At 37.9% G+C, this 17,698-nt stretch overlaps 1 protein-coding gene across 3 annotated transcripts in view; it reads left to right on the top strand.

The window, feature by feature from the left end:
* NKAIN3 (sodium/potassium transporting ATPase interacting 3) overlaps window positions 1-17,698 on the top strand; it is a 611,399-nt gene that overhangs the window by 9,099 nt on the left and 584,602 nt on the right. The window lies entirely within an intron of this gene.

The following is a 17,698-nucleotide window of genomic DNA, read 5'->3' as shown; positions in this document are numbered from 1 at the left end:
GCTCTCCTGCGACCCATAGAAGACAAGTGAGATTTGGTGGGTGCCGACAGCAACGGAGCGACAAATATAAGTGATCCCACCCCTGGCCGCTGGAAAAGCCCATAACACCGTTGCAGACCCCAAGGAGAGAGCGCATCTAGGTGGGCAACAACAGTAGGCACCTGCAGCCTGAAGCCCCCCTGTGACGGCCCCCACGGCAGAGGAGGGAATCCAAAGGGCCACTGTGGCTACGAAGAGGGGCCCAGGCCCAGTTAGCAACTACGGACAGGGTTCCTGGTTGGTGAAGTATAAACAGCTGCTCCCCCCACTGCAGCAGCTGAAACAAGTGAAAGAAGCAACTAAACTCTATCTCCATGCGGAGGCACAAATCAACATCATCAAGCAATATGAAAAAATACATTAAATCTCCAGAACAGAAAGAAAGTAACAAATACACAGAAAACAATCCCAAAGAAAATGAGATATATAACCTAAATGATGATGACTTCAAAACAGCCATCATTAGGATTCTCAATGAGTTAAGAGAGAATTCTGACCGACAACTCAACGAGTTCAGGAGCTATGTCACAAAAGAGTTTGATACAATAAAGAAGAACCAAACAGAAATATTGGAAATGAAGAACACAATAGAGGAGATTAAGAAAAATCTAGATGCTCTGAACAGTAGGGCCGATAATATGGAGGAAAGAATTAGCAATTTGGAAGATGGCAATATAGAATTGTTGCAGGCAGAGGAGGAGAGAGAAGCAAGACTTAAAAGAAATGAAGAAACTCTCCGAGAATTATCAGACACAATTAGGAGATGCAACGTAAGGATTATAGGTATACCAGAGGGAGAAGAGAAGGAGAAAGGGGCAGAAAACCTATTCAAAGAAATAATGGCTGAGAACTTCCCAAATCTGGTGAGGGAGATGGATCTTCAGGTGACAGAAGCCAATAGATCTCCAAACTTTATCAATGCAAGAAGACCAACTCCACGGCATATAGTAGTGAAGCTAGCAAAAGTCAACGACAAGGAGAAAATATTAAGGACAGCCAGGCAAAAGAAACTAACCTACAAAGGAACCCCCATCAGGCTATCAGCAGATTTCTCAGCAGAAACTTTACAGGCTAGAAGAGAGTGGAATGATATATTCAAAAATCTGAAGGACAAAAATCTACAGCCGAGAATTCTCTACCCAGCGAAAATATCCTTCAAATACGATGGAGAAATAAAAACTTTCCCAGATAAACAAAAATTAAGGGAGTTCATTGCCACAAAACCTCCTCTTCAGGAAATCCTCAGGAAAACCCTCATTCCTGAAAAATCCAAAAAAGGAAAGGGGCTACAAAACCAAGAGCAGAGGAGATAAGTAGAAGGACAACAACAGAGAGTAGCAGCTCTACATCAGAACAGATTAAACCATGGGACGAGAAACAAAGGAAACTGAAGAAAACCGGAAAACAAGACACAAAATGGTAGTGGTAGGCCCCCACATCTCAATAATCACTCTAAATGTAAATGGATTGAACTCCCCAATCAAAAGACACAGAGTGGCAGGATGGATCAAAGAACAAGATCCAACAATATGCTGCCTCCAGGAAACACACCTCAGCCCCAAAGACAAACACAGACTCAGAGTGAAGGGATGGAGAACAATGCTCCAAGCTAATAATGAACAAAAGAAAGCAGGTGTCGCTATACTAATATCAGACAAGGTAGATTTCAAAACAAAACAGATAAAGAAAGATAAAGAGGGACAGTATATAATGATAAAAGGGACTCTCCACCAAGAAGACATAACACTTATAAATATATACGCACCCAACACAGGAGCACCAAAATTTGTAAAGCAACTCTTAATAGAACTAAAAGAAGACATCAACAACAATACAATAATAGTAGGGGACCTCAACACACCATTAACACCAATGGACAGAACATCCAGACAGAAAATCAACAAGGAAATAATAGAATTAAATGAAAAATTAGACCAGATGGACTTAATAGATATATATAGAACACTTCATCCAAAAACAGCAGGTTACACATTCTTCTCAAGTGCACATGGAACATTCTCAAAGGATTGACCATATTTTGGGAACCAAAGCAAACATCAATAAATACAAGAGAGTTGAAATAATATCAAGCATCTTTTCTGATCATAACGCTATTAAACTAGAAATCAACTACAAGAAAAAAGCAGAGAAAGGTGCAAAAATGTGGAGACTAAACAACACGCTTCTCAACAAACAATGGATCATTGAAGAAATTAAAGAAGAAATCAAATATTATCTGGAGACAAATGAAAATGAGAACACGACATACCAAATCATTTGGGATGCAGCAAAAGCAGTCCTAAGAGGGAAATTCATCGCAATACAGGCTCACCTCACTAAACAAGAAAAAGCTCACGTAAGCAACCTCAAACGGCACCTAACAGAACTAGAAAAAGAAGAACAAACAAAGCCCAGAGTCAGTAGAAGGAGGGAAATAATAAAAATAAGAGCAGAAATAAACGATATTGAAACAAAAAAGACAATAGAAAGGATCAACGAAACAAAGAGTTGGTTCTTCGAAAGAATTAACAAAATTGACAAACCCCTAGCCAGACTCACCAAGAAAAGAAGAGAGAAATCGCAAATTAATAAAATCAGGAATGACAGAGGAGAAATCACAACAGATACCAATGAAATACAAGAGATCATAAGAGAATACTATGAAAAACTATATGCCAACAAATTGAACAACCTGGAAGAAATGGACAAATTCCTAGACTCCTACAATCTCCCCAAACTGAATCAGGAAGAAATGGAGAATCTGAATAGACCAATCACAAGTAAGGAAATAGAAACGGTAATCAAAAACCTCCCCAAAAACAAGAGTCCAGGACCAGACGGCTTCTCTGGAGAATTCTACCAAACATTCAAAGAAGACTTAATACCTATTCTCCTCAAACTGTTCCAGAAAATTGAGAAAGATGGAGAACTCCCTAACACATTCTATGAAGCCAACATCACTCTGATCCCCAAACCTGACAAGGACAACACAAAGAAGGAGAACTACAGGCCGATATCACTGATGAACATAGATGCAAAAATCCTCAACAAAATTTTGGCAAACCGATTACAGCAATACATCAAAAAGATTATACACCATGATCAAGTGGGATTTATACCAGGGACACAGGGATGGTTCAACATCCGCAAGTCAATCAACGTGATACACTACATCAACAAAATGAAAAACAAAAACCACATGATCATCTCAGTAGATGCAGAGAAAGCATTCGACAAGATCCAACACCCATTTATGATAAAAACCCTCAGTAAAATGGGTATAGAAGGAAAGTACCTCAACATAATAAAGGCCATATATGATAGACCCACAGCCAACATCATACTCAATGGACAAAAGCTGAAAGCCATCCCTCTGAGGACAGGAACAAGACAAGGGTGCCCACTTTCACCACTCCTATTCAACATAGTACTGGAGGTGCTGGCCAGAGCAATTCGGCAGGAAAAAGAAATAAAAGGAATCCAAATAGGTAACGAAGAAGTAAAACTCTTGTTGTTTGCAGACGACATGATCTTATACATAGAAAACCCCAAAGAATCCACAGAAAAACTATTAGAAATAATCAACAACTACAGCAAAGTAGCAGGGTATAAAATTAACGTGCATAAATCAGTAGCATTTCTATACACTAACAATAAACTAACAGAAAAAGAACTCAAGAACTCTATCCCATTCACAATCGCAACGAAAAGAATAAAATACCTTGGGATAAACTTAACCAAGGAAGTGAAGGATCTATACAATGAAAACTACAAGACTTTCTTGAAAGAAATAGGCGATGACATAAAGAGATGGAAAAACATTCCTTGTACATGGATTGGAAGAATAAACATAGTTAAAATGTCCATACTACCTAAAGCAATATACAGATTCAATGCTATCCCAATCAGAATCCCAAGAACATTCTTCACAGAAATTGAACAAACAATCCTAAAATTCCTATGGGGGAACAAAAGACCGCGAATTGCTAAAGCAATCCTTAGCAAGAAAAACAAAGCCGGCGGAATCACAATCCCCGATTCAAAACATACTACAAAGCTACAGTGATCAAAACAGCATGGTACTGGTACAAAAACAGGTCCACAGATCAATGGAACAGAATTGAAAGCCCAGAGATAAAACCACACATCTATGGACAGCTAATCTTCGACAAAGGAGCAGAGGGCCTACAATGGAGAAAAGAAAGTCTCTTCAACAAATGGTGCTGGGAAAACTGGACAGCCACATGCAAAAGATTGAAAATTGACCATTCTTTTTCACCACACACCAAAATAAACTCAAAATGGATCAAAGACCTAAAGATTAGGCCTGAGACAATAAGTCTTTTGGAAGAGAATATAGGCAGTACACTCTTTGACATCAGTTTCAAAAGAATCTTTTCGGACACTGCAACTCCTCAGCTGAGGGAAACAATAGAAAGAATAAACAAATGGGACTTCATCAGACTAAAGAGCTTCTTCAAGGCAAGGGAAAACAGAATTGAAACAAAAAAACAGCTCACTAATTGGGAAAAAATATTTACAAGCCACTTATCCGACAAAGGGTTAATCTCCATAATATACAAAGAACTCACACTGCTTAACAACAAAAAAACAAACAACCCGATCAAAAAATGGGCAGAGGACATGAACAGACATTTCTCAAAAGAAGATATGAATATGGCCAATAGACACATGAAAAGATGTTCATCATCGCTAATCATCAGGGAAATGCAAATCAAAACTACACTAAGATATCACCTTACCCCCGTTAGATTGGCAAAAACATCCAAAACCAAGAACGACAAATGTTGGAGAGGTTGTGGAGAAAGAGGAACCCTCATACACTGTTGGTGGGAATGCAAACTGGTACAGCCACTATGGAAAACAGTATGGAGATTTCTCAAAAAGTTAAAAATAGAAATACCCTATGACCCAGCCATCCCATTACTGGGTATCTATCCTAAGAACCTGATAACAGATATCTCAAGAGTCCGTTGCACCCCTATGTTCATCGCAGCATTATTTACAATAGCCAAGACGTGGAAACAGCCTACATGCCCAGAAACTGATGACTGGATAAAGAAGATGTGGTATATATACACAATGGAATACTACTCAGCCATAAAAAAAGACGAAATTGGCCCATTCACAACAACGTGGATGGACCTCGAGGGCATTATGTTAAGCGAAATAAGTCAGTCAGAGAAAGACGATCTCTATATGACTCCACTCATAGGTGGAAATTAGTATATTGAGAAGGAGATCTGATCGGTGGTTACCAGGGAAAAGGGGGGGTGGGGGGAGGGTACGAAGGGGGAAGTGGTGTACCCACAACATGACTAACAAAAATGTACAACTGAAATCTCACAAGCTTGTAATCTATCATAACATTAATAAAAAAAAAAAAAAAAACACACTTGGAAAAAAAGGAGAGATTTTTCAAACCATTTTGAAGACATTTCAAATGTCAATTTTAGAAAGACTATTTGCCAAATACTTGATAAGGTTAAAGTGGGCCTTCTTTCTTAGGTGCATCAAAATCCGTGCTGTTAATCCCCATTAACGCTAATTGGTGTTATTGTGTGTAAATCTTCATACATTTACAACAGAATATGACATTAGACTAAAAGATAACACTTCATCAATGGTTAGTATTCAAAATGCCAGTTAAATGGTAGTGCAAGCAAATGACCCATAGCACAAACTATGTAATTTACATTTTTAATTTGATATATTTTGCAAAGATATTAAAATAAAATAGGAGATAGGCCCTAAATGCCTTAATGCAACATTCTTATTTTAGGTCCAGGTGGAGTACTGTAGAACAGATTTTTTTTTTTTTTAAAGATTTTAGTTTTTTCCTTTTTCTCCCCAAAGCCCCCCAGTACATAGTTGTATATTCTTCGTTGTGGGTCCTTCTAGTTGTGGCATGTGGGACGCTGCCTCAGCGTGGCTTGATGTGCCGTGCCATGTCCGCGCCCAGGATTTGAACCAACGAAACACTGGGCCGCCTGCAGTGGAGTGCGCGGACTTAACCACTCGGCCACAGGGCCAGCCCCTGTAGAACAGATATTTTAAGATGGGCATACTGAAAAAAAATCTAGTAAAAGCATTCAATCTTACTCAGTGACATAAGTTACGGAAGGTGAAACCCTTGGACTAGCTGATTATATTCTCTTTGATGTTGGTGAGAGAATTCCTACTTCCTTTGATTTGGAGGAGAAGCATCTGTCTATTGGGAAAAGGAGATTGGGGGTGAAGGTCAGTGGGCAACAGGGGTGGGGGTTATGACAAGGGCTTTAATTGCAAGAATTAGATAGTCCCTTGTTAAGGGAAGCAGGGGCAAGATGATGGTGGTGTTAATGAACTTGTTCTTTTTTTCAGTTTCTTTTTTTCACTTCTGCATAGAGGACCACACTGTAGAATGGTTTTCCTGACGAATTGTATTCCTGAATTATTGAGTAGAATTAAATGTTTGAGTTTCTTCTCTCCACTCCCTCCACAGGTACTTGCATTACGAATGGTTTCATACAGATGCCCAGTTCCTTTATTAACAAGAGGTAGTGGAATGGGATTTTAGCTATCAGATTCTCATAAGAGATATGAGCTCAATGGATGTGATGATAAGTCGTAAATATATTTCTGATGGTTTCTCTCTATTCCAGTATTTAGAGACATGGTTATACTTTGGTATTGATTAATACAGAGTATAATAAGTGCTTGCATGTGGGAGGTTCCAGGCTATAGATGTTGATTGGTTAAATCGGTTAATTAGGGTATAAAGAGGAATGCTCTACATGCAAGTTATGTTTCCTCTACTGATAACTAGCTGTAACTGATCATAATTAAGATAATGGAAAATATAAAATTCTCATTAATGGCAGTTCTTTATCAATTTGTACTTAAAATATAAATTTTTGATGAGGGAGCTCTTTCAAATTATACTTTGTGAAAGGTAACATATCTTAGATTTGAGGAGTCCTCAGGAAATTGTCTAGAGCTGTCTTTAGCACCATGATAGGACCGTGCATGATTGTTTAATACTGAAGACTCTCCTGTTGATTCTTAAATAGCTCCGAGAATGGAAATCTCTACTGTTAGCAAAGTTCTCCTTATATTTAAATAGAACTTCTCATTCTTCAATTTCTATCCTATCTTCTACACATGTGCCTTTCATCTGGATTATGAGTAGCGGATGGAGGCAGTGACGTACTGGAGACGGCTCATACCAAATGGGGAGAGTTTACTGTTACATTTCCAGAAATTCTGCAAGCCAGTTGTTGAACACAGACGTTATTAAAAATTAATTATATAATTTTAAATGATATTAAAAACAAAGGTAATAAATATCCAAAATTCAACCCTTCCTAATTATTTTACTGAATTGTACTGTTATCTATGCTCCAGGGGTGATTTTACATCTATTGTGTCTGTATGGTAGAAATTCTATATAACAGTATGCTATTGAGCATCTCTTTCCGACTCTGCATCTAGTGACATCATATTGGTAGCTAAAAATCTATTATGGTGGAAGTATTCATATCATGAAAATACACAAATCCCACAAATCAGGTCCTCTTCCCACCTCTCCGAGCCGGTTATTAAACATTTACTAGCATGCTGCTGGGTAGGGAGTTTCATCAGAAGAAAGATTATTTTCTTCCTTGTACAAGTAGAAACTGATTTATAAGCCCTTAATGTAACAATTATGAATAAACAGTGTATTTCCTAACCTAAAGATTTTATGTATTGTTTTGGCTATATCTGTAAAATTGTTTAAACATAATGGAGAAGTTTTGATTTTCAAAAGTACCAGCATTAACTCCTTTTATACAATAGCTTTCCGATCTCCCTAAACATTGCAGTTGATAACTGATTTGTGACAGAATGATCCAGAATTGATCCTGGTTCATAGGTTTTGTTTCTAGTGACTGACTAGACTCTAGAGTCCCTCACTATGAAGGAAAGTCATTTCTACCTAACGGGTGTTGATTGATTCCCGTGAGTGAAGGCGGACTTAATCCAATGCCCAACTCCTCCATCTGTCCATGTTATTGGTTGTAATTAACTCCTTCTACATGGATGTCAAGTAATCAATAGCAAAAAGATCAAAATACCTTCTTACACCACACCTGGTACTTCCAGGCTTAGAATGAGCTTGAATTTTCCATCGTCCCCACACTGAAATACTAAATATACAATCTTGAAGGAGGCTATGAGAAGGTGATTTATTTGAGAACACCCTAAAAGATATTTGGCTCATCAAATTTATTTTCTGAATTTTAAAACGTAATCATTGTTACAATATGGAACAAAATTCTATTGTACCTCAGTTCCCTTGTTTCATTCTGATAACACCTCTATAAGGCAGATATTAATATATTCCTATTTACAGATGAGAAAACTGAAGATGTAGAGAAATTGAGCAGAATATTGAAATCGTATGTTATGGCTTAAGCCATCATAAATGTGGAAATATGGATAGCAAATTTTGTGTGTGTTACCCTGTGACTGGATTAAAAGAAAAAGTTGTTTCTCTGGGCTCAGGCCAAACCTGTTGGAAAGAGTATTTAAGCAAGCAATTTATTTACATAAAATGTGATTTTTAAGATGTGATCCAGGTGACTTGAGTAATTAGAAGAAACATTGTAACTCTTTGAAAGGGCAATTTTTTTCTTCCATTTCTGTTAGTAGAAGGTAGTTTTCCTCAAGATTGGTATCTATGTTTAGAGTCCCTCAGGAGGCACCCCAATTTATCCTGAAACAGGTGAATGAAATGCAAGCTTTCTGCAGACCAAATATTTTTGCAGTTTTTGCATGCTCTATTTTCGTCAACAGATGAACCACTTCTGACAATGCTTTCACGTCCACATGTGATCTTCTAATACCATCCAGACCTCTGCTCACAAGTATCCTCTCTCTCCGTAAGAGTTTAAGCCACAGATTATTTGTGCTCTCTGATGGGAAACTCTTTCTTGGCCTTGGAGTGCATGATTGTTAAAGATCTGAATGTTGCAGCCACATCATTGACTGAGCATCTTAAATATGGGGCCAATTAGAGGAAAGCATTAGATGAATCCACTGACCCATTAGGAAGCCTGCAAAGAGCCCCTAACAGTCTTTTCATCTAAAAGAGAGCTGTGGTTGGAAATACGCAGATGGAGCTGTCCTCAGGGATCTGTCCTTCACTCACGTGGTTCTGTTGAAGCATTTCACAAGTAGCGGACTTAACGTTTTGTAACATTTCACAGACTACATCAGACAGGGGAGCATTGGTCATCTATTATTAATGTGTTTGTTTGACTAGTCCAAAAGTGTCTTTATGCATACTTTTTAACTCCTTCACTACCAATGATATTTTTATTGGAGGGCAGAGGTTTGGGGGAGTTTATAAGTAACAGCTTGATTTTCTTTCAAGACAGTATAAAGTAGAGAATGTTGATTTTCGTAGTATATTTTAACTTATTGATGACAAACTGGTTTGGTAGTTAAAAAAATTCTGCATGGATTCTAATTCAAGTTTCTCTACTTTTCCCACATTATATTGAAGAAGTAATATTATTTTCGTATTTAGAGGACCATACCAAAGCTGAAGAGCTTGTTATATTTAAACATATTTTCAGACATTTAAACTTTATAGTTACTATATTTTTAGTTATCGTAACATTTAATTTGATTTTGAAGTGTTGATTAATGGCCGTTCTACCAATGGAAGGTTTAAAATGCTCTTAGGAGAATGGTAGTTAAAGCTCTTTTTATAAATAGAAATACAATTCTTTAGTCAATATGTATTTTGCATTATATTTAATTAAGAGGTAGTCTAAAATTTAGATTTGGGTCGTGTCACTTGCAATGGCCACCTGCTTTCCATGACCCAAAATGAAGGAAAAGCAATGGTGAATTGTCATCCCACAGGCAATAGAATTAGTGGATGGTTAGCTACTGTGTACCATGATTTTCTCCAAGGTGCTCAAGGAGTACTGGAGGCTGACCTCATAGGGGGAATCACAACTAGATGGCATGATTAGCGCTATAAGGACAACATTTCACATCGTATAACTTAACCAAAGATAGCAGTAGAAAATCAGGGGACATTAGAAGTAGGTTGTCCTGTGTGAACTAAATGTGAGTGAAAAGAGAGTGCAGTAAATCATGGCAAATGTTATATACTTCATCTGTAAGCTTAAGGAATAAAATCATTGAACAGTTTTGGGAGTTCCTGACATTCGGACTTATTTTTTTCTGTTACATTTAAGTATAAGAGAAATAGTGTTTTGGGCAGGATTAAATTACATATTCATGTATAAACTCCATTATGTACAATGATAACAATTGCAAGAAAGTCCTGGAGGTAAAGGTGTGAACAGTAATAAACTACAGGCAAAAGATGAATCAGCAGTGTAATATTCTTTTTTTTTTTTTAAAGATTTTATTTTTTCCTTTTTCTCCCCAAAGCCCCCCAGGTACATAGTTGTGTATTCTTCGTTGTGGGTTCTTCTAGTTGTGGCATGTGGGACGCTGCCTCAGCGTGGTCTGATGAGCAGTGCCATGTCCGCGCCCAGGATTCGAACTAACGAAACACCGGGCCGCCTGCAGCGGAGTGCGCGAACTTAACCACTCGGCCACGGGGCCAGCCCTGCAGCAGTGTAATATTCTTTAAGCAGCGAATATTGGAATGCATGAATATAAGCATGATATGTAGCAATCCACTCATCAGTGTTGATCAGATACATTTAAACAAAGGAACATGATAGTTTCCTATTCTCATAGTGACGTATTTTGTGAAATATGCAGTCAAACTTAAAGAGAATACTAATTTGGAAATAATTCAGAAGGAAAAATGAAGAAATTCAGATTATTTAACCTAATGGTGGATTATTAGTTTCACAAGGTGCTGTCTCAGAATGTTGAAAGGAAAATATCCTCCCTCCTTCCCCGACCTGGACCCTGCTTCGGTCCCTGTTTTCTTCATCCCAGGAATCATTGTCCCGCTCTTCATGTTCTGACCCACTCCGGTTACTGATCCAATATTGACAGAGTCAGGAGAGCACGTATATCATTATCTTCAGTTCTCCAATTGATTGCCATTAAGACCTTAAATCATATGCTGAAAGCTTTATTTCTCAGAGGTGGAAAGAATGAAAGACAGCAGCACATCAAGGTGGCTGACTAGAGACACTTGGACATCTTACAAAAGTGATTGCTTGTGACTCCTTACCTACTTGGTCCCAAGCTTTCTTGGTGGTTCCCAAGGTCTGACAACTGCTAACTTGTGCTTCTACCCTACGTTATTGGAGTAAGGTGTAGATGTACATGTTACTGTACTGTCTCATACAGTGAGATGCAGTTGATGTCAACTTAGCACTATATTTAGCTACATCTGTTTCTTGGTGTTCCTGCATCAGTCTCTTACTACTGAGAGAGATGCAGACACTGAGGTTTATATTATATCCCGATTTTCATTATAGGGCACCCTTACCCTACAACCCCCAGCTGCAGGTTGATCTGCTCAGCTGTCCATTGCAATGGTAGAATTACAACATAACTGTGCTTGTGCCGCTGCTCCTGTGACCGCCGCCTGCCTGTCACTCCAGGAATTCTCTCCTCAGTTGTATTTCTGTGAGTGTGACACTCTTCTGGAGACTCTCAGAGGCCACCTGGAGCAGTGTTTTATGATATGGGCTTCTCCACCCAGATGGCTGAGAAGGAGCCATGTGACATTTCCAGTATGGCTAATTCCTTCCAATAGGAGAAAAGTGATATCAGAAACCTGCAGCTTCTGGCAGCAAACGGTGGATAAAACAGGTGCATAAAAGGTGCCATTACAGAAAGTGAGTTTGACGTTAATTTAGGTGTGTAAGTGATCAGTTCTTAACTGTCTACTTCCCAAATCATTGTTTAAAGTTACTCCCTGCGCTTGAGAGCACATGCGTGTTTCTTTCTACTACTCCTTTTGCTCTTCTGTCCATAGGAAAGCCACGGCAGTGACTGCTCTATATTCTCCTCCACAAAATGGTAGGCATGATCAAATTCTGTAAAAATTTTTATCTGAACAAGATGTATTGTGAAGGTTATGAAGAAGATTTTGGAAAATATTTCTGTGAAGATTTGAAGAATAGAATAGACTGGGGCTACTTTTGTTCAAAAGGATAGATACAGTCTGTGTTAGTGTTCCCCAGAGAAACAGAACCAATATGATACAAATGAATATCCTATCATATGTATATATGAGGAGATTTATTATAGGAATTGGTTTACATGATAACAGAGGCCGAGAAGTCCCACTATTAGCCATCTGCAGGCTAGAGACCCAGGGAAGCTGGTGGTATAATTGAGCCTGAGTCTGAAGGTCTAAGAACCAGGAGGGCTGATGTCCAAGGGCAGGAGAAGATGGATGTCCCAGCTCTAACAGAGAGAGCAAATTCTTCCTTCTTCTGCCTTTTTGTTCTATTCCAGCCCTCAAAGGATTCCATGATGCCCACAAGCATTCCTCAGGACCATCTTTTCTACTCAGTCTACTGATTCAAATGCTAATGTCTTCCCAGAGACCCCTCACAGACACATCTAGAAATATTGTTTTATCAACGATCTGGGCATCCCTTAGCCCAGTCAAGTTGATGCTTGACATTAACCATCACACAGCCATTATTTGAGGCAGAGAAATAAACCACGCAGATTTCAGTAAACGTTTACAGACATACAATAAGTACATGCCACTTGCAAAGCAAACATTTTTTTAAATTGTAAATTTGAATGTAATTTCATTTAAATATGATATACAGCGTATTTTATATTTTAATCATGTCTTTGTGCCAATTCCCTTCTCTTTTTATTTTCACTTAAATTTTTAACACTCTAAATTAGAGTCTCTGAGAAGCTCTACATTCGTGAAACTTCTTTGGTTTTCTTTTATCCATACACATTTTCATTTATGTATATAGCATCAAAACTGTAATCAGGTGACTTCAGATTTGGAGACACAAGGGAATTTAAAACAATTCCAAACTTTTAGTATCTCAGGATACCTTCCCAATCAGTTTGGTTTGAGATTTTAAGTATCTGAAAGTCAGTGGATTCAAATATGCAATGTAATTCCTACATTTACCATATATGACCACAGTGAAAATATATAACACCCAGAGACATCTTTCTCAGGCTGTTCCATGCCCCATAAAACTGATTTAAATTAAGTTCTCCTTTAATTCAAGGGAGTTCCTCCTTTCTTTCCCTCCCACCTCCCCTCTCTCTCCTTTCTTAATTCACTCTTTTCTCTCTCTCTCTTTCCTCCTGCCTTTCCTGTGTTATGTTACCTTCTATTAACTTGTAGAGAAAAGTGAGTTTGAAAGATTAATAATATATTGTACAATAGCACATATATTTCCTGAGTGCTAAGTCATTTTTGAACATTATTTTTCCTGTTTGAGATACTTGCATCACTTAAAATTCATTCATTTCCACCAACATGATTGTTTGTGAGGCTGTTTAGCACCTCATCTATGGAATCACAACAAGGAATTGTGATTAGATAGATCTGAACTAAATTTCGGAAGCCATTGTATTCATTCATTCATTTATTCATGAATTCATTCAGGGATACTTACTGAGGGCTAACCATGTGTCCTGCACAATACTAGACACTGGCTGGCTAGGGCACACCTAGCCCTCCCCTCATGGAGTGTGGTGTGTATGATAACAAAACATGGTTTAGTTACAGTAAATGTCGGAAGCACAGAGGATTATACCATGAGTAACTATTATAACATATTGTAGGAGTTTTTTGGCTAATTCTTGTAGTAGGATTGTGGTTAATATTGACATTAGCTAACAAAATGTTTGAAATAATTTTTCTTTACTGCTTTCCATACTTCATTTATGACTATCTATGAGATGAAGTAAAAATCATCCTTGTCCTGAGGAGTTTATAGTCTTGCGACTAGAGACAATTAAGTAAATGGATAATGTCAATGTAATGTGCTATGATGGAGAACTAAGCCTGGGGAACCCTGGGGTCCTAAGTGGGCGCCTGACCCTGCCTGAGAGAAGGGGATTCTCAAGGCTCCCAGGAAGAGGTCATGGCGAACAAAGTGCGAAGGTGATGGCCCAGTGTCAGCCAACTTGGATAAGATGAACTGATCAATATAATTGTGGGTAAATAATTTATGCACAGTACAATTGTGAACAAAGTAGAAGGTCAAACCACATAGAACATTAGCAATATCTAAAATAATGAGAAATATCAATGAGAAATGGCATTTCCGTGTGACAAAACAATCTACCTTACCTCTTTCAGGAAAGGGAGTAAGAGGTGTGAGCTTTAAGAAATATGCCCTCGCACCAGTGTGCTCCTTCACACATATAGTAAAATGTCATACGGGGTCCTAGAATCCCAGAAAGTGCCTCTTGGCTGCTCAGAGTGGAGCAAGGAGGGAGTCCCCAGCAAGGGGCCCCACACTCCACTCCTCGTCTTATTGTGGACGCCATTCCTGATCTTATACGTAGGAAATTGAAGGCTCAGAGCATTTTAAGCAGAGCAGTTAAGATTCTCTGTTTTATAAAATACTGAAGTCTAAATAAGACTTCATTTGGGAAAGGGGTTCTACTGCTGAAACGAATCTTAAAATCATGAGTTTAGTAAGTGTGAAGTGGTTCTAGATTTATTAAAATCTAGATTATTTATTTCTGTTTATTATAATTTTAAAATTTTGTTTATTAAAATTCTTGCTAGGAATTTTCCATATTTAAAAAATTAAGATTTCTCTCTTCACGTGCATACCTTCTTGTTAAATGATGTCAAATCTCTTTAGAAATATACACATATATGAAATAAAAATGGGTATTTTAAATAGATATTAGCAAAACTTCAGACATGTTCAAAGGAGAACAGAGCACGAAAGAGTTAACCTTACCTAGTGTGTCCTTTAAGGAGCCTTTTGAGAATTGTAACACATATTCCATTGAAGAGCTGAAGTGGGCTGCACCCATCATTGCCATTGTACAATAATTATATGTAAGGCAAACGTATATTCACTGTATTGTATTATTTTCAAAAGTATAATAGCTCTGGTTTCTGAACTATAACAAATAATACATAGACCTTTCTCATTGTAATCGTAGCAATATAGCAAGTCATTCAATTCCCAGTTTCCTGCGTAGTATTTTTCCTGACATGGAAAACTTATCCGTTTGTTTCCTTTTTAATAGATTGCTAACTCAGTGAAGCCTGGTGAAATTTCAATGAAATTTTAGTGTTTTGAGGTCAAATATTGGCAGTTTCTTATGTTTTTCCCTATTTACCTGTCATGATTCTATCAGCAGATAATAAGCAACATTCACCTGAATATGTTTTCTGTTTGAAGATGCTTATCTTTGAATTATTACTCTGTGCCAATGTCCCATATAGTTAGCATTTTGAGTTTATCTTGTTATTATTAGTATATGTTTCCTCTCTGTTGTAAGGATGGAAAGTTCCTGCCCTGCTGGTTTTTGTATTCCCCAGGGTGCCTGTACCTGACTTACAAGAAGAGTGGCTCAGTAGATATATATTGAATTCTGGGTAAATGAGTTATGATGTTTGCTGTATCATCAGGATGCTTTTGGTTGCAAGAAGCAAAGCGTGCAGGTAAAAGTTGGTTCAACCAGTGCTACTCAAAGTATGACCCATAGACCGGTGTCAGCACACAAACTCTATTTCTGATCTGCAAGGAGCTAAGGAAGGAAGGAAACATTTAGAAACATTTACAGCAATTTGAATTCATCATGGCATTCAAGTGTCTGACCATTATCCTAGGAATTTGTTCTTATTGTATTTTACAAAAGTTTTTATCCTCAACTGATTGAAAATTTAAAAAAACGCAGTTCCATTATTACAGTGTTTGAGAAGCACAGGTTCAGACACTGTGTCTATTAATAAATGGATTACCAGTTCAGCAATGGTAGGGCTCTGGGTTGGTGTTTCTGGGATTCTCTTGGTCTTCTACCCTGGTTATAATATGCCTTCAACAGTTCCAGGCGTCCTGTTTTCAAATGAAAATATTCAACTCAGGAAGGAAAAGAGCGGATAGAAAAGAGACTTTCCTCTCTCATAGCTCTCTTTTCATCCGGAAAGAAAATCTTTTTCTGGATTTCTCCCTCTATTTGTTGGTCACGTGCCCTCCCTGGACCAATCCTGTAAAACTGTCAAGGCCTAGCCCAGCATGACTCATCCTCTGGGGACGCCTCACTGCATGAGCAGAGCCAGGCTTCTCTCAGTAAGAAGGACTAGAGAACGGCTGTTCTGCACGTTTCTCTAAAGACCTAAACTTATCAGAAATTGACATAACCATTGACAATGTTTCAGTAAGCAGGGAGGTATAGTAGTAGCTCAACTTTATAACTTTCATCTAGATATTTTATGTAATTCTTCATATTTTGTATAGCTCCCCTACACTTAGCCAATGTTATCCCTCTTTTACAGATAGGAAAAATGAGACAGAGAGAGGTTAAGTATCTTGGCCAAGGTCACATCACTGGGAGGTAAAGCAGAGCTGGGATTGGACTTAATATGTAGACAGATGTATTCTCTGTCAAAGAAGACCATTGCTCAATAAAACACCTGTGCATGGTGGATAAGTATAGCCTGAAACTTTACTAATATGGCAGTACTATGTCTCAGCAGCACTGTGGCTTACCTAGGTTTTCGAAAAACAGTGTTAGCCCAAAAGAGTGCCACACAACCAACTTTCAAACATTTCTTTGCAACAAGGCTCTTTGGTAAACTGAAAATTGCCCAGTTTATGGAATTCTCTCTCGACCTTATAGTTTCTTGTATTCCAATTCCCTAGAAAATTGCTTTTGAGAAAGGTTAGACAATATATCTCTGGAGCAGTCCATTATTTTTTCATTCTACTGCCGAGATGGGCATACAATCCTAATTATCTTTGACCGTGTTCCTTTCTGCAGGTGATCTTCTGTTCTAGTTAATCATGCAGCATAGAAAAGTTAAGAGGGCTGTGAAAATAAGTGCCCAAATATGTGGGTTATTTTATTATCACATTTTTGAAGATTTTAGCACTTCTCAAGCTATGTGGGTCCATCTGAAGATATGTTTCCTGTCACAGCCATATATTGTCAGTTACACTCAGTTGTAAGTTACTTCAGGTCAGCAACTTTGACTTGTGTGGCATTTGGTAATACTCATTAATGTTGCTGACACTGCCTTTGGGTGGAAAACTGGGCATGTGCATAATGCATAATTAAACATTTTCAGCAGATTCACCATTTCGTAAGTCATAAAGACAATACTTGGGCAAAATAAGTCCATCTGTCTTCTAAAAATTTCCATGTACTCTAGGTTAAGTAAAATAAAAGTAATAATTTATGTCAAAGTATGAATAATGCAAAACAGTTTAATTATTTTAGGTCATGTAGAGGTCTTCATGCTTTTTTCTATTGTTTGGTAACCCAAATATTGAATTTTTATTTTGAGAACATATTACAGTATTGGTATTGCAATATCAAAAGGGTGGCTACATTGAAGCGTAGGGTGTCTTGTGAAATAGTTTACTCTTTTATTGTTCTTTTGAAAATTTGTGAAAGGATTAAAAGTGGTGTTAAAATATAACTAATATTTTTAGGTGTCCCTCATAAGAACATACGTATTCCCTCTATTTTCTTGGCATCG

Source organism: Equus przewalskii, chromosome 8 (assembly GCF_037783145.1).
Source record: "Equus przewalskii isolate Varuska chromosome 8, EquPr2, whole genome shotgun sequence".
NCBI classification, from domain to species: domain Eukaryota; kingdom Metazoa; phylum Chordata; class Mammalia; order Perissodactyla; family Equidae; genus Equus; species Equus przewalskii.
This window is presented reverse-complemented; position numbering and strand designations above follow the sequence as displayed.